We start from the raw sequence: 27820 nt of genomic DNA on the forward strand, positions 1-27820 counted from the left end.
ATTCAAAGCATTGGCCATTTCTGAAGCATTTTGAGACCTGGCGAATCTGCATTTGACTGACAGAGTTCGAACTCCGATTGATGTATTTTATTAATGTTACCTTTTTATGACCAAAACAAGACATATTTATTCATTCAAGACATAACTGTTCATTCGGAGGATATCAGACCAATGTTAAAACAAAACACACAACAAAAACAGAGCATAGACGAATTACCATGTTTGTAAACATTCAGGGTGCGCGCAGGGAGGTGGCAAAAGAAAAATCGTGAGTGCTAACTTTTACAGTGTGGGAATGACAACCGATGCAGTAAAAGATTTGTTGTTGTCTTAGATATAAGATATATTGATTATACTCTCTCTCTCTCTCTCTCTCTCTTTCTCTCTCTCTCTCTCTCTCTCTCTCTCTCTCTCTCTCTCTCTCTATATATATATATATATATATATATATATATATATATATATATATATATATATATAWAWATATATATATATATATATATATATATATATATATATATATATATATATATATATATATATATAATTTACATAATGCTTTCAGCATATTATAACAGCTTGTCACCCAGTGATAAGCACAGTGATTCGGCAAAATTAGCGTTAAAGTGAGCGGCGTTCGTCTGACAGGTCCATTTGCGATAGCAACCTCCCAAAGAATATTGGATAAGATGAAATGACCAAGCATCCAGCCTCAAATATACAATCTCAATGAAGCTCCAAGCAATTTTACAAGAGAGACGTTAAAGGCCTACAAGTCTTTGGATGCCAACAATGTTGTTTTGTTTGGTCATATGCAAGAAATAATGTTCCATGGTTACCAGATTGAACACTATGTAGTGCTAAAAACCGAGGTTGTGCCTGGCGAAACAAGAAAAGAAGACGGAGCTGTACAAGGCCTGGGTAGTTAATCATCAACAAGCAAAACAACTGCATTCTGACAGCGAACTACACCTGTACGGCAGGGTATGTGAACTTACGCATAAAGGTTAAGTTGGTTTTATATTCACACATACGGACTTTCTCCTTGATAATATAATTTCATAAAAGTATTTTTTGCAAACTCTAAATAGCGAAATCATATTAGCAGCCAATGACTATCATAGTACAACATTGTTCACAGTCAAATAAACAGTGTTAATGTTGTTTTCAAGTCACACTTGCAGGTTATTTCAGTCTGAATAATCAAAGTGCCATGGTAAACAATATAGGGAGTGCGTCACAAGTTGTCACTGTATGAACGTGTGAATAGAAAACCAACTTTATCATAATAACTTTCACTTTTTCGATTCAAATTTCAAATCACGATTCGAATTTGGCATCCTATCGCACAACACAACATGTTTGTTATTGCAGCGGGTCTTTTTTGCAACCAGGGACCCGTGTGATGTCATGTGTGACATAGGTTGACATGATGACATGGGTGACCTATTGCTGCAAAACCCTGGATTCAAAACCATTATCTCGGCATACTAGCATGGAACTCTCACCGCTTCACTAAATCACTTGAAGCTTTAACTCTACAACGTAGTGTTTAATACCTTCATTTAAAAAATTACCAATAGGTCTCACTCTAGAGGAGGTTTTCGAAACGTTTTGAAGCTTTAACAAATTTGCTTTGACTGTTCCAGTGTTTAATGAAGCCTCACTTTGCCCACTACTACAGGCAAGCAGGGGTCGAAAACCAGCATACACAGTGTAGTAGACAATCCAAGAGCAAAATCCAAAAAATCAAAACACATTATAAACAGTCCAAGGTCAATACACACAGGAAACAAGTAAAACTGCTTTGAATTGAATACAACTGCCAGACAATACTCAGCAAGGTATGTGTGAAACTAAGCAGTTTTAGGCCCAATCCCAATTCTATTTTTGTACCCCTACCCTACCCCTTTCCCTTGACCCTTGAAACAGAGTGTGAAGGGGAAGGATTTCAAAATTGACCCGTAAGAAATTGAACAGCACTACAACACCTGCACACTTTATCATATGTCATCATTATCTATTGCTTCATGTGAGATTGACGATGAGAACTGCCGTAGTTATTCCAGTTGCATCAATTTTTGGTATTCATCCTAAGGCAATCACTGAAGGCAACGATATCATGATATCATAATGATATAATGTGGCAATAAGCTTTGTTACTGCACTTTGCATTTACACTGTGGCCATCTACATTCTTGTAAACACACAAAAACAACATTGAACATTATACCAGACAATGTAAAAAGGTCATTCCCAGCCACTAGACTGTTCTGACATGGATGCTTGTAGATGGTGTATTCTGGGAAGTTTTCTTACCACTTGGTTTCAAGTGTGGTCCTAAAAATCTCAGTTTGAAGGGCTATCTAATCCTTCCCCTTAGCCCTACACTAAAGAGAATTGGGACATCCTTTTATGTGAACTAGCAAAACGAGGGGTAATGAAATGGCTAACATGTAGAATTGGGATTGGGTATAAATAGTTCAGGTAATCAATGAGGATGAGTTTCAGCTGTGAGTGTGGGTGTCCAAATGACTGACAGCTGAGTGGCAGGAGTGATTGGTGCAATGATTTTTGGGATATGCAGTTCGGCAGGAACTCAGAAAGTAATCCCCAGCAGAGAAAAGACTACTGGCAATTACAACAAAAGCCTTTTCTGAGAGTACAAAAAATGTACTATTAAAAAAAAAATTGATGCAGGAAAAACCACAAAATGAACCTTTCATAATGAAGAATGACCCATCTGCGGTTGTGGGAGCTGTTTGGAACTGAATGTTGAATACAATGAATGCTTAAAACAACTACTAGAAATTGGTGGATTCATGTTGAACACTTTTTGTTGTGTCTTGACATGGCTCTCTGGGAACAATTAGCAGATTTCACAAGTCCTGTTAATTAGTGGGCAGAATGTTGAAGAACTGTGTGTGTTTTAAGGTTCATGTTGAAACCAGAACTTCATCAGGCATTCAACCTTTGACCTCCTGCAGTCAAGTGCAAAAAAAGTGTTTTTTCAACAGTTTGACTCCAGCTGCAGTTTGACTTGCATCAGAAATTGAAATGAGGCTTTAAACCATATTCAGACAGACCCTGTTCCTAAAATAGCTTCCCTCTCCATAAAGCACACCTCTGTCCTTTTCCCTCTCAATCTCACTGGATATTATTAATGTGTTTCAGGGGCATGTCTGAACCACATAAATTACAGCTCTTCTGTCTTTTAAGGTCTATTTGTCAGTAAATCATGATAAACACACATGCAAGCCAGTGGACTTCACAATGAGAGCCAGCATCTGTTGCCATGGTGATTACATCACAACTGTAATGCCCTGTATGAGTTATACAGCAAATACATCAGCAGCCCAAGAGCATGTCCTCTTGATATATAATGTTCATGCGTACCATTGCTCCTATGAGGGAGAATCTCATGAAACCTGTCAAGAAAATATTTCACCTCAACTTCACGAGAAATAAAAAAATATATTATTCCTGCTTTTGGTGAACTGACTTTAATTAATGCTAATTTAGTTATATTAGGTTTTATTTGGTTATATATATATATATATATATATATTTATTTATATATATATATATATATATATATATATATATATATATATATATATATATATATATATATATATATATATATTTACTGGTAAAATAAAGGTTATGATATTAATATAAATGTCTCGCTCTACCTCAACTGTTTTCTCCACCCATCCCCTATTTTTGCACTACTATTTAATGTCTAAAGTTTTTTTTTTTTACTGTAACTTGTTGTTTAGTGTGATTTGTACCGTAAGAAAAAAATATATATATATATTAATATAATATTCATTCATTCATTTTCTTGTCGGCTTAGTCCCTTTATTAATCTGGGGTCGCCACAGCGGAATATACCGCCAACTTATCCAGCAAGTTTTTATGCAGCGAATGCCCTTCCAGCCACAACCCATTTCTGGGAAACACTCACATTCACACACACACTCATACACTGCGGACAATTTAGCCTACCCAATTCACCTGTACCACATGTCTTTGGACGGTGGGGGAAACCGGAGCACCCGGAGGAAACCCACGCGAAGGCAGGGAGAACATACAAACTCCTCACAGAAATGCCAACTGAGTTGAGGTTTGACCCAGCGACCCTCTTGCTGTGAGACGACAGCACTACCTACTGTGCCACTGCCTCGCCATTAATATAATATATAATATAATAATAATATAAATCATATATATAGGTATATAGCTCCTCTGACGAATTTGGTGTATATGTATTTAGTATATATATATATACATACACCAAATACGTTTGAGGAGCTACTTTTTTTGCAATTATTTTTTATTTATTTTTTTGCAAATACACCAGGGGCCGCTGTGTTCATTATTTTAGATCACAAATTTGTCTCGCGAGTACTATTCGCACCTACTGTTCTCGAGTAAATCCACTAGAGGCAGCCGTCAACCGACTGACTGACTGACCTACCCTCCTCCTTCCTTAAACCCAACCAATAGTCTTCAAAAGCACTGATTAACCTGCCCACCCACTTTCAATATCCCAACCGACAGCCATAATCCCACCATCAGCCCTCGCCTGATTTTTACTACGTTTCAGATTTTATGACATTCTTACCATGTTATTTACTTGTTTATTTTATTTTTTGCCTTCTGTTTCTGTCTTACCCGCTCCTAGAACTGTACTTCTACAACCCAAACCCCGTCATCATGGTCAACTTTTCTCAATGTCTCAAGTCCATCGACGTACATAGTGAGCTAACTGGACAATTTGGTAACAGCGGGAAAGCCGTCCTTACTGAGGTAATCGGTCAGCTGGAGAACGTGAGAACAAACAGTGTCCTACCTATATATATATATATATATATATATATATATATATATATATATATATATATATATATATATATATATATATATATATATATATATATATATATATATATTCTATCCCATTCTTCTATTTCTTCTATTGATTAGTTTACTTTATCTAAAAAAAGTAAGCCTGATGCCTTAAAATAGATAAGTAAATAATGCAATAGGTTGCTTTTAAAGCAATAGGTTTACTCACTTTTTTAAAAAAGTAAAGTACTGTAAATAATCACTTCTTTCAGTGCAGAGAGATCCATAAACTGTGTCAAATGAAAGAGCCATAGAAAATGTGCGTGGCATGGGGTCCCATGGACTGGAATTAGGAACTTGGAATTAACTGCCTAGTTCACCTATGCCTAGAAACAGTACTTAAATAATATATAAATATAATACATTTTTGTGTGTGTGTGGTGAAAGGAGACACGGGCATGTTTTTGTTATTTTTTTAAGAAATTCACCCTTCCCAACAGCACAAATGAACAATGTTCATTCAGAACTGCTTAGTTATGTATCTGGAGCAGAGACTGTTTGCTATGGGGGGCTTGTAATCGCATAAGCACACAAAGGCAAACAATTCATCTCTCATCTCTAATGACAGAGCTCTCTCCGAAACTGTCAGCCATGTCTGTGGAAGTCTCAAGACAGTAATACATCCTCTTGGATTAGAACACTGACTGATTTTTCGCCCTGAGCGTCGTATAGGCAGAAGGACAAAGATGGTGCTGTAGTGCATGTCACCCAGAGGTGCTCCGAGTGCCTGATGTGTCTCTAATGATGCTGTCAAACATAGTATGGCCTGCGCTTGTTATGTCACATATTAAACCCTTGCATGAGACCTACGACTCAAGAGATGGACTGTTCCATTTTAAGGCCAACTTCCCCAAAAGCAACACTGACTCACTTTAGTGATTTTGGAGGTCACGTATAGGGTTGATGTGTGCTGTCATCTCATGTAGATCAAGATTTCCATGTATGCGCAGTGGGATGTTAAGGAAGATGCTTTGTAAATACACGAATAAACAGTGGAGTCGGTAGGGTTTTTTTATGGAAAATCATTATTATTGTTCCAATTTCATTATCCAAATTTCATGTAAAAATATTGTAATTTTAAAAGCTTTTTTTTCAGATATCATAATCGATCTGAATAACAAATGGCTTCAATCAATTTAAAGCAAGGTTATTCTATTAAAATGCTCAAAATAACATTTTAATTGGACATATGAATTTACAATTTTTGTTTTATTTCTTAATCCAATGATGGAATTTTGTTCCATCTGTTGATTACAGAATAAAACACAAAATCAAAATATATGTTTTATTCAAACTAATCTTATAGATTAGTCAACACTTGTTACTTCAACACTACCACTATCCTTTTCTATTCTATTCTATTCTATTCTATTCTATTCTATTCTTGCTTTAGTTTGATAATTGTTGTTAAATGCAAATATACCTGCATTAAATAATGACGCTTGTCACAGCATCTACATGTTTTTCAGATGATCCTAATTGCTTCTATTGTACTATATTGAGATATGTTTGAATAAAAGCATCTGCTTAATGAGTTTTGTTGTCGGTTTGTAAATTTCACACAGGGACTGGAGAACAGAGGTGTGGGTATGTTTTTTGTTAATAATTATATAATAATGTTTTATTAATAATAAACATTTATATTATTCTATTTTTCATTTTTTCCATATGTCATATAAAGATTTTGTCATTTAGAGCTTCTTTTCCAGAAAATGGTGGTAAGGATTACAAATGATTAAGATTATTGTAATTCAGCCTGGGGTGACGCGGTGGTGCAGTGGGTAGCATGATTGCCTCACAGCAAGAAGGTTGCTGGTTTGAGCCTTGGCTGGGTCAGTTGGCATTTCTGTGGCGACCCCTCATTAATGAAGGGACTACGCTGAAAAGAAAATGAATGAATAAATGAATTCAGGCTTATTCTATTAAAAGGCTCAAAATTATGACTTTTAATTTGAAATTTTGGATCAAATTTCATCAGCAGTTTACAAAACAAACCAAAAATTAAAAACAATAGGAAAGTTCTAACTGCCTTATTTTTTGTCTGCCTTATTTAAGTTAAATGAAATATACTTTTTTTTAACAAATGTACTTAAATGACAAAAATATGTATTGTCTTAACTTTTTGTCATATAATGTTTTACAGTGTAAATATATGCATTTCTGGAGATCACGGATTTTGTAGCTAGTAGTATGTATGGCTGCATTTCTTCTTTAAAACGAACGCTATGGGGCGGTATGTCACGTTCCTCTTTTGCACTTACCAGCTGACTACCCACCCTTATGTAGATGGCTTTCCCTCTGTTACTGGTTTGTCCAGTTTGCTCACCATGTACGTTGACAGAGTTGAGACGCAGAGAGGAGTTGACCATGACAACGGGGTTCGAGTTCAGCGAAGAATAGTTTCTAAAAAGAGCATAGGTCAAAAAAAGCCCCAAAAAATAAAGAAGTAAATAACAGGGTAAAAATGTGGTAAATCTGAAAACGTGGTAAAAATCAGGCAAGGGCTTTTCTTTTTCAAGATTGCTTTTTAAAACTGTCGTTTAGGTTTAGGGAAGTGGGTGGGTGGGCAGGTCAATTAGTGCTTTTGAAAACACTATCAGTTGGGTTTAGGCAAGGAGGAGGGTGAGTAAGTCGATCAAGTTCAGTCAGTCAGTCAGTCAGGCATCTGGTAGATTTACACGAGAACAGAAGGCGTGAATGGAATTGTAAGAGAATTTTCAGGTCTCAAAAAGTGTACACAGCGACCTCTGGTGGGTTCACAAAAACAAAAACTGCAAAAAAAAAAAAAAAAAAAACATAGCTCCTGGGACAAATTTGGTGCTCTCCAGAAATTTATATAGAGGTACGTTTTCAGAATGAGCCTGGGTTTGTATAAATCTACAACTACACAACTAATAATCAACAATCCTCCAACTCTAGCACTTTCTATTCTATTCTGCTTTGAAATGATATGTATTGTGAAAGGTGCAATACCAAAGACTCTAGAATACACAAGACATGTCACTCATAAAGTTCTGAATGGGGAAAAGTGTAACGGTCAATATGGCTGATAAAGCCCCGCCTACTAGTACAGCAAATTGAAAATATTATATCAAAAAAGTATATCAAATCAAATATTATATCCTTAGTTCTTTCTTTGTTAAAAATATATATATATATATATATATATATATATATATATATATATATATATATATATATATATATATATATATATATATATATATATATATATGCGTGTGTGTGTGTACAAAGCTAAACTACCTGAGAAAAAAAGTTTTATTTAATTTTTTTTATTATTATGATTATTAAATTTATTATTGACTCTTTTCCAAATTTCATGTCAATTATGTGTCATTTAGACCTACTTTTCCTGGAAAATGACAATCGGTGAATAACAAAAGATTACAATTATTGTAAATCAGGCTTGTTAAATCAAAATGCTCCAAAATTATAACGTTTGGTTTGAAAATTTGGAAGAAATTTCAAAATTAATTTACAAAATAAAACTAAAAATATATCTGTAAAAAATGTTTGATTCATTTTTTGTTGTTGTTGTTGTTGTTGTTGAATAAATGTAATCTTAAAAAAAATGTTTAAGTTAAAGTAACAAAAATTAGTTTTTATGATTTTTTTGTCATATTTTTAACTGTGTATAAATCTAACTACAACCATACAGCTAAATAACCAGCACAAACACTAGCACTATTCTATTCTATTTTAAATTTGCTTGTTCTTTCTTTGTTTAATATTAGTTATTTTTTTGTTTGTGTTGTTTTTGTGGTGACCTTACTTTCTCCTTTTGTACTCAATTGTAGGTCACTTTGGATAAAAGCATCTGCTAAAGAAACAAATGTAAATGTGAATCATAAATAAAGAGCATGTCTTTTTATTTATTTATTTATTTGTAAATCGCATATGGGGACTGCAGAAACATAGAGCTATGAGTGGCCACTGTCTCCACACACTGAGCAGATGGTTAGATCCACTTGTGCTGGATTTGGATGAGGGACTGCAGGGCTGCAAGCAGCTCTGGGACAGATCCACGAATACGAGTGTTTGGCTGGGACATCTATAGCCACCGTCACGCACAGGCACACATTATCAACTGCCTGCTTACAGTAACAATGAACGAGTGCCACCTTTGTGTCAGACGCGCCTGTATGTTATGCTATTTCTGTTCAGCCACTACATAATTGCTGGATTTTTTTTTTGCTTTAATGTGTTTATGTTAAAGTCCATAAGGAATTTAAAAAAATGGATTACACTTTATTTTTAGGTGATGTAGTTACATGTTCTTACTATATGATTGGGGTTAAAATGGAGCTTAAGTTTTATATGTAATTATGCATAACTTATTGTAATTACTATAGTAAGTGTATGTTTAACTATGTTACTTTAAGGTCACCTTTTATTTTGCTGCTCTTCAATGTAAAAAAAAGACAAAAAATGAAAACAAATATTCTTAATAAGTGAATCAGCTTTCACTTTTTGTTATGTTGGGTTTACCTTAGTATTTTTATATTTTAATATTTGTTTACAGTGTAATTACTGTATGTGTTGATTAAAACAACATGTTCTTATTAAAGAAAACTATTTCTCACACTATGGGCTCATTCTGAAAACGTAGCTCTATATACATTTCTGGAGATTGCAAATTATGTAGCCAGAAGTACGTATGGCTGCATTTCAGCTTTAAAATGAACGCTATGAGGCGGTATGATGCTGTTCCTTTTTGGGCTCACCAGCTGGCTGTTTACCTCAGTGTGGATGGCTTTTCTGCTGTTACTAGTTTGTCCAGTTAGCTCGACATGGAATTGAAATGAAAAAAGCAGTTGACAATGACGATGGGGTTCGTGTCCGGTGAAACATTGTTCCAGAAATTGGGTAAGACAAAAACAGAAGCCAAAAAATAAAATAAACAAGTATATAACAAGGTGAGAACATGGTAAAATCTGAAAACGTGTTAGGGTTGCCAATAGTATTACTGATATTCATCTTACACAGCTTTGTTCTTTAAAGACTATGCATTAACTTTAGGAGTTAAATATGACAATTTACATTTTATGTTACATTTCTCAAGTTTCTCGCCAATGAGATGGTTAAAATGCCAAACATAGCCTTTTTTTTAAAAATAGAATGAACATGTGAGCTTTTTTTAACATGTAGACTGTAAAACCCAACAGTCAACTTTATTAAATGAAATGAGTGTAGTTAACTCAAAATTGACAGAAAGTTAAATCTACTAATTTGAATTGAGTTTTGTGAAGGTAACGAGTTTATTAAATACTTTTTTTTTCTCAAATGGTTTGTAGCAATCGGTTTCCTCAAACAGTTAGTGTTGCCTAAACTTATTTATTAGGTTTTAAAGCATTCAGTTGGTTTAAGTTCTGTTTATTTATTGTTTTTTTTTCTGAGCTCAAATTGCTTCTTTTACTCAAACGAATTTAGTTCACAACTATCATTAAGTTTAAATGATTTATTGCAATTAGCAATTAGTTTCCTCAAATGGTTTTAGTTACCTTGCCTTTTTGGTTTTTACAGTGTACCAATATATACTGTTTATTGCAAGGAATAAAACAATGAACATTTTGTGTTTAATTAGACAAAAACAAAAATGTTTGACTATCTTCAATGAAAAGCATCAAACATGTATTACATCATTATTAAATTATCAATATCGTCTTAACCAACTTTAAGAGTTCAAATATAAGAAAGCATCAAAAATTATTTCATTATTGCTTTGACAATCACTGAATGGCTTCATAACATCTGAAATACATGAGTCAAGCTTATTGGGTTTAGAACTTTAAACCATTTATTGGCTGGAAAAGAACAGCACGAGCAGTCAAATAACTTTTAAACATGGTCCTCTTTTGCTTATATAATTCTTTATTGTAGGAGAACAGTGCACATTAGCTATTATTCAGTAGCACGTTAAAAAGTTCTGCCACTTTAGCATGAACAGTACGACATAATGCAATTCAAAAAATGTTCAATGCTCATTCAAATGACTCAGAAGACATTGGATTCAAATAAATTGTTGCGTAATTGCTCTGTTTATTTGTATAAATTTGAATGCTGCAAACTGAATCCTAAGTATAAGTTATGTATAAATTTAGTATTTGGTGTATTCTGTAGTATTTGCTGAATTTTGGTGTGCATTAAATGACCATATTTGGGTCAAACCGCACCACTTCAAAGTAAACACTGATGAAAGACGTTTATGAAAACCGAGAAAAAAAAATAGGACATAATGCTACAAGATAATGATAATTTCTGTGTTTGATGTAGAAATCCCCTGTGCAGTTTTGACTTATTTACACATTTGATAAGTTCTCAAATGATAAGAAGTATATGTGCATTGCACTCCTTTGATTATTAGTTTAAAAGAAAAAATGTTTCATAAAGAACAAAAATGTTGATGTCAGAAAAATAAAAATCAATAAGACAAACATCAATTTTCTTATTAACATTAGTCCTGATGTTAGCTACACATTAATTTTCTTCTCAGCTTACTCTCTTTATTAATCTGGGGTCGCCACAGCGGAATGAACCGCCAACTTATCAAGCATGTTTTTACACAGCGGATGATCTTAGCATCAACCCATCTCTGGGAAGTTAGCAACACAAACAAATATAAACTTAAAAAAAAAACCTAAATAGTGCATGTTTTATTAATAATTAAAACAAATATAAAAACAGCAAATCATCTACAATATACTTAATGTTGTGCAGAAAACAACAAAAAACAACAGTAATGTTAATGTTTTAATCTGCATGATTATTTTGTGCATTGTCTAATTAAAAAGAAAGCAAGAAATATTATTTAAAAGCAAAAAAAAAAAAAAAGAGCAAGGTTATTTCTTTAAATTTTAGCTGGTGAAACCAACAGAGGGTCATTCTGAAAATATAGCCCGATATACATTTATAAATAAATAAATAAATAAATAAACATAGCTCCTGGAATGTATTTGGCACTCTTTAGAAATGTATATAGTTGTAATGAGCCTAGGTTGTGTGAAACATATAATATGGAATTTCTATGGCATATGTTTTATGCTCCACAGGCCAAAATATTTATTTTTAAATAATAAAAATAACAATAATAATAATAATAATACAATTAATTTAAATAATCAAACAATAATCTTACATAATAACACAATATTATGTATGTTTTTTTTTTCTTTTTTTGTGAAAAATTGTTTGAACTTAAAGGCTGGTAACAATTTGTGATGTTTTGTTTGAATGGTACTGGGATGAAATATTGGGATATAATATTACATGACACAAAATGACTGTGAAATATTAAAATAAAACAATAAAATTAATAATAAAAAAAACATATATTTGGCAAAAACAATGATATTTGCATTAACGGTTAAAACGATCATACCCAGCAGGCACACATGATCATAAGACGTTAATATCAGGTTAGGTTTAGGGCATAATGTCAGGTGACCAAAATTCAATGTCTAGTTAGCGTCTAAAGGCAACGTTATTTTGACGTCAAATAATGACGTCAAATTACGTTGATACTTGGTTGATTTTAGGTTGTGTTGAAAAGTGACCAAAATCCAATGTCTGATGGATGTCATAGTGATAATGACGTCAAGGTGTAACGTGATTAGACGTTGATTTATTTTAGGTTGGCTGTTGGACATCAAAGCCAGGGTTCTGACGTCAACCCGATTTTCATATAAAAAAAAAAATCCAACATCCCCATTACATTGGGTTACACTGGGGTAAAACATTAATATGACGTCATGCTGATGTCCTATGCCTGCACACTGTCAGAAATAAAGGTACAGGAGCTGTCACTGGGTTGGAACCTTTCCAATAGGTGCACATTTGTACCTTAAGGGTCCGTATTGGTACCTCAAATGAATATATTAGTACCTAAACATTTTAAGAGGAACACTTTTGTACTTTTCGGTACTAACATGCACCTTGGAGGTAGTAATATGTACTTTTTAGGTACAAATTTGTACCTTTTGAAAAGGTACCACCCCAGTGACAGCTCACTTACCTTTATTTCTGAGAGTGCAGGGTAAAAATGTTCAAGATTTAAAAATTTTAAGTAGAACAAATCAGTGCTAATTATTCCATTTTTTAAACATTTATGTTCAGACCAAAAAGACAAAAAAAAAAGATACAACCATAACAAGATCCCATTTAAAGTAGCCTTTATTTCCTTTTCGGGCTTGTGAAAAGGATAAAGAGTTAAATCAAACATCATTTAGCTGAATCAAATGTTAAGCCCACTGCAGCGAACACAAGATAGAATAAAAAATGGTCTTCATAAATATCAATAAAAGGCTCTTACATTATCTATAAGTGCATTAACTCTGGCTTCATCCATTGCCCCGCTGGTCACCCATCGTCATATCGTGAAGCCAGCGTATCACTGCTGAAGAAATGCAAATCTGTAATCTAACAAGCCCTATTAGTATTCGTTGCCTGTATTTTTGGCTCAATCTAAAACTCAAACATAAGGGATCGTATTAAACTGATGAGATGTTAGAAATGAAACCGTGTGACATGATATTCACTTTCCCTTCGTAATTGACTTTATTGAATCATAATGAACATTGTGTCGCATTGAAATGTTAATGCATAACCAAAATGATGAAAACCGTTGCAGACCTAAAACAAAACAAACGAACACGTCCACTCGACACAGGACAACGTGAGGGCAAGAGTGTAGCCTTGACACACGTCTTCCTTTTTAAAAAAAGGCGTCTCAGAGGAGCATTCATTATCCAAACAATCTGTCCCTGCTGCTTAACTACTGCTGGCTATTTGTGCTATAACAATTTTCTGCCGTTTCCTGTAAAGGTCACAAACAACATCTGCCACCGAAAACAAGCGTCCGTCTAGACTGAAATGCCATCGGGGACTCAGAAAAGAAATAATTCGGTGTGATCAACTCTGGATGAGTTTAAAAGAGTGCTTAGTGGACTAAGTCAGCATTTGCTTTAGCTTCCTTGTAAATATTATGTATAACAGTACAGGAAAGCTTCAATGTGTAAAAGGACTGAACTGACTCATCTTGCCCAATTCTTCTTTAATGGACCCCTTTCACTGTTATGACAAACTTAATGGTCAGCATTATCTTAATTCCTTGAAAGCCTTTTTTTGAATGAATATTTGTATGCATTTACGTATTATCTTTGCATCAAATTACAAAAAATGAATGAATTACCGCTTACCATTTACCACACCTGCAGGGCAAGTTGTAACAGACAGAGGGTTAGTTGTAACATGCTTGAAAAGTCAGATTTCACACAATTAATTTAAATTTACTTTACTTGAGTATAGTATATTTACTCAAAACTTATTTTTTAATATGTCGTGTTTTCCTCAAAACTGGCTAGCAGTCACTGTGTGTTTGATACATCTTTCAAAATGGTTCCATCTTTAAGCCTAGAAGACAGTAGTAACAACAATATAAGATTTTACTTACATGCTATAATGTGAGGTGACACATGGGGCAAAGGAAGTGCGGATCCAATGGCAGGTTTATCAAACAGAAACCGAGCAAACAGATGTATACGGGCAATTCGGAATTGTGGTCGATAAACAGGCAGATGGTCAAAAGGCAGGCAGCAGACAACGTAAATAAACAAAACAAGGCACAGGATCAAAAACAAGGCAAGGAAACCATGACATAATGTTCACAAAACTGTTTACAAGACTCAGTCCAGATGTGTGTGTGAGTGCTCTCGTTATAGTCGATATAATCATTTCATAATCGTTTTTAGCTTTGAGTGTTTACAATCAGACAGGATCTAGGCCAGGTGTGTGAGTGGTGCATGACTGGATCTTGTAGTTCTTATGCTGGCAGATTGGTAGCTCTTCAGAGATCTTCTGCATGAGCTTTATCTCAGGTGAGTGTGACACACATTCACAGATTTTTTTTTTTATGACAAAAAAACATTGACTGTAATAAAATAAAAAAAAACATTTTATGATGCAAAATCAGTATATCTCTGATGTTTCTCATCTAAATTTCACCAGACTTTTTCAATAATTGGCAGGAAGATGTCCGATGACTCTGTGGTGAAAACCTCAGAAGAATGCAACGGTTTACCCTGAGCAAATTAAATATTCAAAAAGGCAACAACACTAAAGCTCCAAAAATGCCAATTTATTAACCTTCAAACTCTGGGATCCAGTAACAGGTCTGTGATGTCCTTAACTTCTGCATGGTGATTCCTGCACATGTCAGTAATCATAAGAAAAAAGGATAATCTAATCTCATAATCTATGCAAAAGTTATTTTGGTTATTGGGGTTACAAAATGAATTACAGCAACCTAGACCACACAGAACCTAAAAGGTACACTTTCAAATTTGTGTTTACAAAAAAAAGAAAGCCTCTTTTTTTGGAGGAATTTATTATAACAAAGACAACATATACATATATTCTAATAACTTTCAACAGTGTTTTATGAAAATTCAAATGTTTTTTTTTTTAAATGATACCAAACTTTTGCATTTACACCTCTGTATGTGGATTTGGAAAGTTAAATTTGGATAGGCAAAATCCAGGGAACCCCAAAACAGCACTTGACTTTAATATGACAAATTAAAAAGGCTGATACAAGACATTTTTTAATTGAATAAATTGGTGTTTTTGAAGCTTTAGTGTTGCCGCCATTTTGAATATATATTTTGCACTTTTTGCTGATTACATATATAAGATGTGATTATATATATATATATATATATATATATATATATATATATATATATATATATATATATATATGTGTGTGTGTGTGTGTGTGTGTGTGTGTGTGTGTGTGTGTGTGTGTGTGTGTGTGTGTGTATTCTCCCATTTACTTTGAGCAAAGTTTATCCAACTGTGCTGCTGCTGAGAAACCTGGAAATGTGGCTCTGTATATAATATATAATCATGTAACAATTCATCTCTCAGTACGTTTACATGGACACCAACATTCCAATTTTAATACAATTACAAATCTTTGATTAAGGGTGTACCATGCAAACAGTAATTTTTGATTACCTTATTCCAAGTCATGATCAAACTAATCAGAAATCAAATTAAGACATGTGGAGTTTTCCTATTTTAGTGGCATTATTAAAGTGAGGTGCAGACCCCAATTAAACTCTTACCATTTTGTAGTACTTTTTGCAACCCAGGCTCATACTGATTACGTAGCCCTATATACATTTCTGGAGAGCGCAACATTCATTCCAGGAGGTACGCTTTTTGCAGTTTTTGTTGTCGTAAATCTGCGAGTGGCTGCTGTGTACGCTTTTTCAGACATCAAATTTCTCTTGTTAGTGCCATTCATGCATGTTGTTCTTACGTAAATTCACCAGAGGCCGCTGTCGACTGACTAACTGACCGACTGACCAATTGACCGATCACCTCACCCTCCCCCTTTCCTAAACTCAACCAATAATATTTCAAAAAGCACAGATTGAGAATAGGAAAACATCATATCATCCCGTAGAGTTTATTTTAAAGATGAAATGCAGCCATACGTAGTTCTGGCTACATATTTTGCGATTGCCAGAAATGTATTTAGAGCTACGTTTTCAGAATGAGCCTACAGTATGCTGACTGTTTGCTACATTTTGTGACAGGACGCATACACAGAAGTTGTCAGGCATTGGAAACAAACAAATGAGAATGGCTTCAAGCAAGAGAGCACATTTTTGGCACAAAAAGGAAACGATTACTGTGCTTTCATCCAATATCTCTGAGTTTGTTGCAGAGAAAATGAAGCCCAAAAGTATCTAACTTCATAGGTGGCCTAATACTAGAAAACATGTATCTGCTGTTGTCTTGTTAGACACATATTGTGAGAAATTAACTGCAGTTGAACTTGAAGCCCAAAATCACATATGGTGCAATGATAAACACAAACTGTTGAATAGCAACATATTGATGGTAATCAAACTATGTACTATAACATGTAAAAGGGGAACATGTAAGGCTTAGTTTACACTGCCAGTTAAATATAACCCAATACCAATTTTTTGCTCATATGTGACACAGATCGGATCTGTTCTTTGACCGTGTAAACACACAAAAAAACCAAGCATTTGGATATTCAGAGATTGGTTTAAGGCCTCCTTTATATGTGGAAATAAATTGGAAATGTGACAATGCGACTATTATGAAAAAAGCCAGATCGGATTATTGAGGCATTCCTTTTTGTACTCATTAAACTTGCAACAATGTGGTACTTCTCTGTAGTTAAATGACGTAGAAAAAAAGAGAGAGTATAAACACGTAGTCCCGGTAAACAACAACAACAGAGGAAACATAGAGGAGGAAAGTAGTCAATTTGCTCCCACCAGACCTGAGATCTCTCTCATACCCACAAATTCCGCTTAATAGTGGAAGACACCATATATAAACCATAATCACACGTTGCGGCCCTTTCCCTCCTCCTCTGCCTCTGCGTCAAAATCATTTTAAAGTTGGGCTATCTTTGCACATTTTGCATCGCTAAAAGCAAGACAGATGCTAGAAACCGCCTTTACGCATGTGTTGCATCATGAATTGTATGACAAGTGTAAACACATGAATTGGATATGGGTCACAATTAAAAGAACGTGTAAACGGACAGGCAAAACAATCAGATATAGGTTACAAATCGGAATTGAGCAACAAGACCTGAAAGTTTAAACGGGGCCTTAGAAACATTCAAAAATCAACTCATGTAATCACCTCAATCTTATTATTGTATTATTCAGATTACAGCTACCAAGTCAGTGAAGGACCACAGACACCAGCATTGTGAAATGCAGAGGTTTTTTTTTTTTTCTCCCATTTGGCGTGCAGTATCAAATTCTATTAAAACAACACTCTTCCAGCAGTTCCTGGCATTCAATATCTCATTTGTCACAGGGGGCATGCATGAAAGTGAAACAACAGTTAAAGTCAACAAATTAAAAATGAAACACCCAAAATTACATGAAACTCCAGAGGAAACGTGGCGTTAAATAAAATGACGTTAATCAAATTATGTCGTATAACATGTAAAACGGGATGATGAAAGGAACATACAAAAAGCAACTCATGTAAACATCTTCATGTCCAACTTAGATTTAAACTCTAACGCACACCCTTGTTGCTGTAGACAAGGCTGTGTACATGTGTCATGCTGCTTGTATGTACCCCTAAAACCAACAAAGATGGCACCTGAGAGAGAACAATTGAAAAAAAAAAAATTATCTGGCTAACGGCCTTGTCCAGAAGCACCACCACAGAGTCACATATTTACATTATTTCCACTTGTCGCAGACAGACACCGAATGGTGCCACCAGTGTGTATAAATAATTTGATACTGACGTCCATGTAAATGCAGTTTGTGCGCAAACAAATAATGTAAATAATTACCACGTCATGTTTAAAGTTGAGTTTTATAAAAGTAAGCATGATCTTCTTTAGTGAGAAGAGAAGAAAGTCCTGTCTGCTCAGGATGTCTGGGTCACCCGTCGTGTCACGTCAGCGTCTGCTCCGTGTCCATTCATCACCACGGTTTGACGTGTGAGAGCTGTTAGCTTAGCCACATTAAACACAGAGATTAAAAGTACATCCCTGGAGACGACTTAAATGAAAACCTGCTGACAAAAGAACATTTTTACAAGGTAACTAAATGAATCTAAAAATCCATATTTCATGACCCCGGATATTATCAATACTTTCTGACATTTATTTCGAGTGGGACCAAATGGTGTTATTTTTTAAATATCTATATTCTTGAATTATGTAGTGACAGCCAAAAATTATGACATGTTATGTAATAAAAAGTCTGGGTAACAATTATATAACACTATAGCTTAAAGACCAATTCTCACTATTAACTAGTGGCTTGTTACCTATCTGTTATTAAAGTGACCCTAATTTTTTGGTAGAGAGTTAAGAGTTAAACAGTTGACTTATACCATTTTTAAATACATTCAGCTGATTTATTGTTCTGGAGGGGGGGGGGGGACACTTTTAGCTTAGCTTAGCATAATTTATTGAATCTGATTTGACAATTAGCATTTATTTAAAAAAAAAGTTTTAATGAATTTCCTGTTAAAAGTTTAAGATTTCTGCAGTTACCAAGTCAAGCTCATTCTGAAAAAGTAGCCCCGCTGACGTTTCTGGAGACCGTGATTTACATGGCCAGAGGTACCTATGGCCGCATTTAATTTTTTTAGCGAATGCTACGGGGCGGTGTGACGCAGCTCCTCTTCGCGCTCGACGGCTGACAGCTCACTTCCGTGTGGAGGGCTTTCCCGCTGCAACCAGTTTGTCCGGTTAGCTCATTGTGTAAGTTGGCGGAGCGGAGAGCCGGAGGGGAGCCGATGGTGACGACTGGATTCAAGTCCGGGGAAAAGCGGTTCCAGAAATCAGGTAGGACAAAAACAGAATCCAAAAAATAAAGTGAATGAGTTCATAACAGGGCAAGAATGTGGTGAAATCCGAATACGTGGTCAAAATCAGATGAGGGCTTTTCTTTTTCTGGACGGCTTTTGTAAATCGTTGCTTGGGTTTAGGGAGAAAAGTGAGCAGGCGGGCCGGCGGGTCAATCGGTAAAACCGGTTGGGTTTAGGGAAGGAGGAGGAGGGTGTGTCGGCCGATTGGAATTTCCTCCAGTCAATCATTCAGTCATACCGCTCGACAGAGGCCTCCGGTGGCTTTACGCAAGAACAGCGATACCATTAACGACGCTTGCAACAGGTGTTCGAGATTTGAAAAAGCGCGCACAGCAGCCTCTCGTGGATTCGCGAAAACAAAAACTGCACAAATACTTACCTTCTGGCATGTATTTCGTGGTCTCCAGAAACATCCGCAGGGCTACGTTTCCAGAATGAGCCTGGGTTGGCAGTTACATTGTGTAAAAGGACAGACGGAAAATGAAAAAAAATTTAAATAAAAAAACACTATTTTCTAGGCCAATATTGTTTGGAACTATAGTCTCATTTTGGCTTAATAGTAAAGAAACTTTTCAGCTGCACCATGTCTGGATTGATTGTTTAACTCCAGGAGAGAAAAAAAGTCTAGTGTTTCTTTAAGAAAGGTTTATTGGTACTATGACTTTATTATTCTATATCCCTAATCTTTATACCTAAACCTAACTACTAACTTCAATAAATATAAATAAGAAGCAAATTAGTAACAGTTTTTGTAGCAAAAATCAGTTTGTTTTTTTACATTTTCACTTGTTTAATTACTGGATATTTACACAACACTATTTGTAACTTAAAACTGTACACTACAAACATTTTATGCATTTGGCATATCATTTACAAGTTTTTGGGGTTTAAAAATGCAAACCTTAAAAAAAGAAGCTTTTATCATCCCAGTGAACAATATGAAAGCGTAATTTTTGGTGATGTTACGCTTGTGCATATATTTATAAAGTACTTGACAACCAAAACAGAAATAGCAGATGACAGGAGCATACTGTATGTGTGCAAGCAAATATTGTTTCAAATATTGTTTAAAAAAATGATAATTAAAACCACTTTAGTGGTCGATTTTTTCCTAAATTATACATATATTAATGTCATGTTTTAAATACTTGTAGTTTGATGTTTTCTTTATAACTGATTGATAAACAAATCAAACAAATGTTTTCCCCCTCTGTGAATGCTATATAGTGATATTTAATACATTATATATTATATATGTACAATTATATATTAAAATGAGAATAATTACACAATGTAAAAACTAACTGATACATCTATAAGATGATGTAAAATTCTATCCACTTTATATTCTATCCACACTGTATATTATATCCACTTGTATTGTATCCAGTCTGCACAAATATAACTAAACCATTAAAATAAAAATTTAAAAAAGTTAAATTATGCTTAAAAACACAAAATGAAAATATTGATCTAATACAGGCGTACTCAAACCTTTTCTTAATAAGGGCCAAAAACCAAACTTAATTGAGGGATGTGGGCCGAATATACACTAAACAAATATATGACATCATATTACCATAAATTTGCAATGGGTGATTTCCTAATTTATTCACAAATATTTAAAAATTACTGGAAAATGTTGCTTTAAATCATATTAATGAATGCAGCATAATGTTTACATAATGAACTTATTAAAGTAAAAGCATAAACAATCCCGTTTATAATACAGTGAAGTTCAATTAGGGGCGGATTGAGTGATTTGGGGGCTCTAAACAGTTGCATAAATGGAGCTCAACAGTCCTGAAATGCACCCTTTATAGTTGTATTAATTTATTTTTGCAGGTTTTTTTAATGTAACTGAGTATCCCTTTCTGCTTTTTATCTGAATGAAATCTCTACATTATATATTTTAAATGATTTTATATATATATATATATATATATATATATATATATATATATATATATATATATATATATATATATATATAAATTCACAACTAAAAATAAATAAATCAAAAATAATACATTATTTTTAAAACTGAATCTTTAGCTGATTTGACTGCGGGACTACTTCATGATTGAGGGTGTAAGACAATTTTGTATAGATATCATAATTACGTTAAAATGATATCTTTCAGACCCTCACCATACAAAATATGAAAGAAAATTCGTTAAAAATTTAGTTCAATGCTGAAAACACAAGTCGACCTGCTCCTGTCTTTACGTTGATTTGCTTGCGCACTGCTTTTAGTCAAGTGACAGTTTTTTACATTTTTTTTACATTTCTGATTCATTTACAACATTTAATTGAAACATTTCGTTTCAGTTTGCTTTTACATAGCTTAGCGATGAAAAAAAAGAGAAAAGAAACAAATGGTTACGTTAAAATCCAAATAACTATCTCTTTCAAAGGCATTCGCCCCAACCACCTTTCCAACATTCTCAAATAAGATAGTGGGCCAAATCAAAGGTTACCCTGGCCCGACTTTGGCCCATGGGCCCTATTTTGGGCATCTCTGATCTACTATTTTCAGATGTTCTTACTGTATATTACACTGTATATTATATTAGCAAAAATTTAAAAAGATTATAATATTTGTGTGTATCAGTCTTGATGACATTAGAAGGTACACTCTCAGAAATAAAGGAACTTGAGCTGTCCTCACGGAGACTGCCGTCAAACTGAAAGCAAAAGTAAAATATGTCCGGGCCCGGTCCTCTCTCGGCTTCCTCTGCCATCGTTCCTCCTTTTATAGTCCAGAGCTCCTTCCGTGGGATTCGAGGCAGGTGCGCACCGCAGGTGTATCCACTTACGCGGTGGCCTTACTCCGTTCCCACGGCTCTCGGCCACGCCCCCTCGCCACACTAATATATACCCTTGAGGTATTATAATGGACAATTTAGATACGAATTTGTACCTTCTGAAAAGGTACCAACAAAGTGACAGCTTGTGTACCATTATTTCTAAGCTAACTAACTAACTAACTAAAAATATTCCTACAAATTTTGAAGGAATATTTTTGAAGCAAGAAAATGATCACATACAATATGGTTATGTTTCCAGATGGTAACTCAATTATCAAAATGTATTTCCTTCTTTTCCAATGTATTACACATTGACTAGGGAGATGGGGTAAACTTTTTGGTAACTTTAGTTTGTGTAATGCTTCAATTAATCAAATTTATGTAATTATTTAAATTCCATCTAATTTATTAATACATTATTTAGAAGTTTTTTAGCTTATTCAGACTTACAGTATTCTCTGATCAGCTATTGTTATTAAAGGTTATTGTGCAACAATAAAAATTATAAATCAAATTCGATTTTACTTTTAGGCTATATATAGAAACACTTGTATTGCAAACACTTATGTTGTCTATCACTGCTCTAGATCTGAAGGTTTCAGACCATTGAATGATTATGTTCTTATATAAAATGATTGGCATGATTATGCATTCACAATGGTGTGAACCGTTATAGGGTGTTCAAATGTATACCTATATTTTCTATTATTTACTGCATTTACATTACACCTAAACCCTAGAACAGACTTCTTAGCACAGTTCAAGAAGCAGACACACTCTGTCAGTTTAAAACTACATTAAAAACACAGCTCTTTGCATTAGCTTACACATAAAACACAAATGCTTTAGAAATCCTCTAAAGAATTGTTAGTCTGCATTATTTAGGGCAACCAGAGCCAGGAACACTTCCCAAAAGACATAATAATTGGAACAGAATCTGCACTTTTGTTAGTCTGTTTTTATTATTCCCAAGGTTTCCATAATCCTGGACCAGGCCGTATCCTGGGCAGCTGCTGCGCTGTGGTGGTCATGAAGGAGTGGAGAGCATGAGACCTGTAAGGTCCCAGAGACAGACGAGTCTTTGCATTGATCCTGAAGGACCAGCCTGTACACCTCTCCCACCTGCAGCTTCTCCACTATAGATGTCCAGAATCTCTAGCCTCTGGCGCCTAAACTGCAGCTCTGCACAAGAGGTTTGGCCATAGGAGAAATGGTTATGCCCAACTGAGCCTGATTTCTCTTAAGGTTTTTTTTTTTCCTTCACTTTCGTCAATTGGTGAAGTTTGTTCCTTGCCACTGGCTTGCATAATTCGGGACTTGTAGAGCTGCACTTTGATGGATTTGCTGAATTTAAACTCTAAAAACTGGACTGACAGTTTCAATTTACTATAATCTTCTATGTTAGGCTGCTTTGACACTATCTACATTGTAAAAGCACTATAGAAATAAAGATGAGTTGAATTTAATTAAAATTATTATTTAAGGTACAGATTAAACAGATCTAAATAGATTAAACTATTTCTCACTATTAAATCAAATCTGATATAATTTTTAATATTTCCCCCATACATTGTTTTGACGTCCTTTTGGGAAATCAAACGCCCCTGTAGTTTGCACCCTGTGTATCATTATCCCACACATGCGATATTCATACAATTTAACAAAGAAGTGAACTGATCTCAAAGGGACCATGCTCCATGATCACTGAGCTAACATGATAAATGACTCCATTTGTTCAGTCACATCAAAAATTTTGTTTACGTATGCACGTCTTTTTCAATATCATACTCCACAAGAATTCAATTTAGTTCAAAAATAGCCAAACTAAGCGTTTGATTCAGGTCACCGGTTAACAAGCTTCTATTTTAGAGACATTACTAGAATAGATGTTAAACCATGTGCTTGAAAGGTGTATTAACCCTAGGACATTAACCTTCTGAACTATTGCCCTTTTGCTGGAATAACTGCCAACCACTGTGCTTCCAGCAGATCTACAGCATGGAGTGCGACTCTGTTAATGATGCAGTTCATAATCCAAAGCGTAATCCTCAGGTGACTGTCGATGGAAAAAATGCGAAACGTACATCATGAACCTGCTGTGCATCTTGACGTGTGGGCGATGGATTATTTGTGCGTTATATCTCTGGATTCCCCCAAGACGACCATCTTCAACCCACATGCTTTCCTCTTAAAATGCAGCAACGCTCCTCACTAAAACCGGATTAATATTAATCATTTCCGCTAACGAGGCAGGGCAAATAATGAAGGCCAAAATGCCCTGTGAGTCACCATTTTTTTTTCTTTTTTGTAAGCAGTACCCAGTTCAGCCTGATGAGGAAAGGAAAGCCACAGCCTTGTCACAGAGATCTCATATAGTGGGCAAGGGAAAAAAAACAACCTGAATCTGATGAAACATGGAGGAAACAGCCAGGCAGAGCTAACAGACCTAACCAAATGTTTTCAGACCAACAACAAATAGCAGATGCATGGAAGCTTTGATAGTTATTGCACCATGTCGTTTCCTGTTTTTTTTTTTTTTTTTTTGGGAAGCGGGAGGCTGGAATGGAGTGCAACAGTTTCAATCAAACTAACTTTTACATTTTCTCTGGAAGAGTGAGTAGTTTCCTCGACATTTTCTACACGTGTGGTTTCGCTGTCCAGTCTCTAGAGAGCCCCGCTGTGTGGCTGCTCGGGCTTTTCTTAATGGCGTGTTTGCTCAGAGCGGTCTTGTAGATGTGCTGCAATGTTAGTCGATGGTTCCGAAAGTGGCATGTAAAGACCACACTCCTGACTGGATTGTAAGTAAATCTTACCATAATTTGATTGCAGCATTTAAGTACGTAGCAAGTAGGTCGTAAAATCATTTTTATTACCCAGTGGCTGAAATATAATAAGCATCCTTGGAATTATTTATCTCAGGAACAGTGACATAGCCCAAATATAGTATAGATGCTGATTTTTTTTTAGGCCTTTTTTTTTCTAAATTTGATTCTTATCTATTTACAATCAGGGCAGGGAATAAATGCTATATCTGGAGCTAGCACCTATATATCTAATTTGTTTTAGTAATGACAGCCAATCAGAATGCTATGGAAGCTTATTTCTTGCTACTGAATTAAAAATAAAATATTAAAAATGTATTGTGAAATATCTTGGAATTTAGACTTTTTTCCTCAGAATTGTGCGATACAAACTGATATGTATCCTAGAAATTTATTTTGAGTTATAAAGTCAAAATTGCGAGATAAAAACAAACAAATCTGAGGAATAAGTAAAAATTCTGACTTATAGTCTTATAGTAAGCAATTCTGAGAAATAAAATTGCAGTTGTGGAACATAAATTTACGAGTAAAGATAAAAAAGTCATGACTTTGAGTATTAAAGTCACACACTCTCAGAAATAAAGGTATGTAAAGCTGCCACTGAGTTGGTACCTTTTCAAAAGGTACAAATTTGTATCTTAAAGGTCCATAACTTAAAAAGTACAAAAGTGTTCTTAAAATTTTTAGTTACTAATATATACTTTTAAGCTACTAATATGGACCCTTCAAGTATAAATGTGTTCATTTTAAAAAGGTTATTTCTTGAAATTGCTTGAAAAGTCATGATTTTGAGCTGCAAAATCACATTTATGAGACAAAATGTAACAATTGTGTTATAAAGTCATAATTCTCAGTTAAAAAGTCATGCTTTTGAGCTATAAAATTATATTTATGAAACAAAAAAGTAGCAATTTGGAGTTTTAAAGTCAGAATTCTAAAATAAAATTCACAATTTAAAGTTATAAAGTCAGAATTTAAAGTTAAAAGTCATAATTTTGAGCAAATCAGATTTCTGAGACAAAAGATATCAATTGAGTTATAAATCATAATTCGGGAAAAAAAATGCAGATTTGAGTTTTAAAGTTTAAAAGCTATTCCTAGTTATGAAGTTAAAATTTTAAGTTAAAAGTCATAATTTTTAATTATAAAATTTTATTTCTGAGACAACAAAGTAACAATTGCGTGTTTCAGAATTCTGAGAAAACTTCAGAAGTCTTAATTTTGAGCTTAAAAAATTATGATCATAAGATTTGAGACAAAATGTAACAACTGAATTATAAAGTCATAAATCCAAAAAAAGAATTATAGCAATTTTGAGCTATAAAGTAATATTTTAAAGTTAAAAAAGTTCATTTCTATTTAAAAATTAATTTCAATCATAAAAATCATTAAAAAAAATCTTAGATTTCTGAGACAAAAAGTCAGAATTCTGTGGATTTATTATTATTATTTTTTAGTAATTTTTGGTTATAAAGTATTAATTCATAATTCAAAGTTAAAAAGTAGAGCCCAAGTTAAGGAGTCAGAATACTAAATTAAAAGTCATGATTTTGAGTTACAAAATTAGATTTCTGAGACAAAAAGTTGCAATTACGAATTATAAAGTCAGAATTCTGAGAAAAAACATTTGCAATTTTGAGTTACAGTCAGAATTCAAAGTTAAATAGTCATAATTCCTAGTTGTAAAGTACGAATTAAAAGACAAAAAGTAGCAATTCCATGTTATAAAGGGATTATTCTAAAAAAAAAATACAATTTTGAGTTATAAAGTCATAATTCTAAGTTAAAATGTCATTATTCCTAGTTATAAAGTCATGAATCTGAGATAAAAAGACTGCGTTGGTGAAGCAGAAACCTGATTTTCTCTCATTTCATTAAACAAAGAACATCTTTTACCCAGTGTGTGTGTGAGACTAAGGATAATGTCTCTTTTAGTTCAGGAGAGTTAAACGCCTAGCCAAAAGGGTTAAAAAAAGCTTTAATGTCTGACAACTGAGAGGGCAAAGAGATGCCATGTGGGAGAACCCTGAATAAGATAGTAATTGGACAGGGTGGTTTATCGACAGAGGTAATGGACGGCAATGAAACAAAAATTAGCCTCCAAAAAGCAGAAAGGGCAGGACAGGACCAGAACATATGAATTAAAGTAACTGGGCCAGAATGACACCTGTCACACTCTGGATCAATAGAAGGGTTAATACAAGCTAGTCTGCTCTTCAACACAGACTCAATTGGGAATACGTGACCGGGGCTACATTTTTTGGTAGACCACAATTACGTGCCTTGGCATATATTTGCCTGCGGTTTGTGGGTAAAACGAACACTACAGGGTGGGATGAAGCCTCCAACAACTTATGTTTCTTTTTTCCACTACTATTGACAATTACAAGGACATACAATCAACAGATAAAGGCCAGTTTTTTGAGAGGTTGTTTGTGCAGAAGCACATAAATAGTATCAAAATGACTTAAATGCATCTGTGATCTGTATTCGAATGCCTTTACCTCATCTGTTTATTTCCATTTAAATGACTTTTCCAAAGTGGTCAGCTTGCTTGGTGGCTCACCTTGTACGGTAATATACAAAAAAATAAAAAATAAAAAAATCTGGCGAATGATGGTTCCTAAAACTTGGTAAAACAAAATAAACTCTTCAAAAAACAATGTGAAATCATAGAAATAGCTAGGAAACACTTTTCTCTTGTTGTATGTTTTTGAAAACACTATCGGTTGGGTTTAGGGAAGAAAGTGTGTGGGTCACTGGATAGCAAGCTGATGTATGTATGACATTCTCTGGACTGCCATGGACACACAAAAGAATGATATGTTAATGGAATATATGGCCCAGTAACATACTTAG

Source organism: Danio rerio, chromosome 4, assembly GCF_049306965.1.
Source record: "Danio rerio strain Tuebingen ecotype United States chromosome 4, GRCz12tu, whole genome shotgun sequence".
Taxonomy (NCBI): domain Eukaryota; kingdom Metazoa; phylum Chordata; class Actinopteri; order Cypriniformes; family Danionidae; genus Danio; species Danio rerio.